Genomic DNA, 1,178 nt, shown 5'->3' on the forward strand with positions numbered 1-1,178 from the left:
TATTTTAATCATGTAAAGCACTTTGCATTGTCTTCGTACTGAATTGTGCTATACAAATACATTTGCTTTGCCTTGCCTTGCCTTACTTTCCTTCACATTACTAGCATCACCATGAAAATCTGTTTCAAGTTCAAGACTTTTACACCACTGATGACAGATTTTATTATGCATAGATATTAAGTTGTCAAAATAGATGAGAAAAAAATCATCAATTATTCAGTTCAGTTATTGACAGATATTTGTCTTTGGCAGGTCATTATCAAGTATTTGTCACAGCTCAGAACAGAGGACCCAGTATTCAAGGCAGACAGACAGATTTCTCAAAAAGCGTAGACGCCAGGATGTGTAAGTCAGGAACCTCTGCAAAAAGAAATCTCAGGTTAGAGATCACATTAATCTGATGAGGATGATTACGTACACGCGAGTCACTAACCTGGTCTTAAAGTTCAGTTCCGTGCCCAAAGGAAGAAGTGGATTCCAGCGGGATGGCTACCAACACCACGTGGCGAATACTGCCCAGAGAGTTCCAGATGCTGAAGCCTTGAAGACTGCAGAATTGGCAGGATATCAGATCCAAGTAGATGAAGGAAGGTAGGACAGTCCAGAGAGCGAAGCCAAAGCTGGTGTCAAAGAGGTTCACAGGATTTTGAGCCAGAAGATCAGCGATCTGAAGAGGTACCGAAGGGAAATCCAGGTCGATGTCAAGAAGCAGATCCAGGTTTGGTAAAGAGTCAGAATCCAGCAGAAGTCCAAAGGCAGGGAAACAGATCAGAATGAGAACAGGCGGGCTAAGAGGTCCAAAGGCAGAGTTGGTCAGGATCAGGAAATCAGAGCACAATCAGGTATGCTAGAGTACTCTCACCAAAGGTTTGAATAATCTGGCACTGATGACTGAAAGCAGGAGGGTGAAACAGAGACAGCAGGTGACACTTACTATTTACATTACGCCATTTGGCTTAATGTAAATGGTAAGGAAGGTAAATGGCTAGCTCCGCTAACCATGTAACTGCCTAGCGGAGCAGGTATGAATGAATGTATGAACAATCAAGCCAGTCATCAGCACCAAGATCATGACAGTATTCCCTCATAATAATATTAACTCATTTGAAACAAAGCATTAAAGGCACACTATGCAACATTTTTCAGTTAATTAATGTGTTCCATAACGTTATGGATGA

This window comes from Cyprinodon variegatus, unplaced genomic scaffold (assembly GCF_000732505.1).
Source record: "Cyprinodon variegatus isolate N-32 unplaced genomic scaffold, C_variegatus-1.0 Scaffold527, whole genome shotgun sequence".
Lineage (NCBI taxonomy): Eukaryota > Metazoa > Chordata > Actinopteri > Cyprinodontiformes > Cyprinodontidae > Cyprinodon > Cyprinodon variegatus.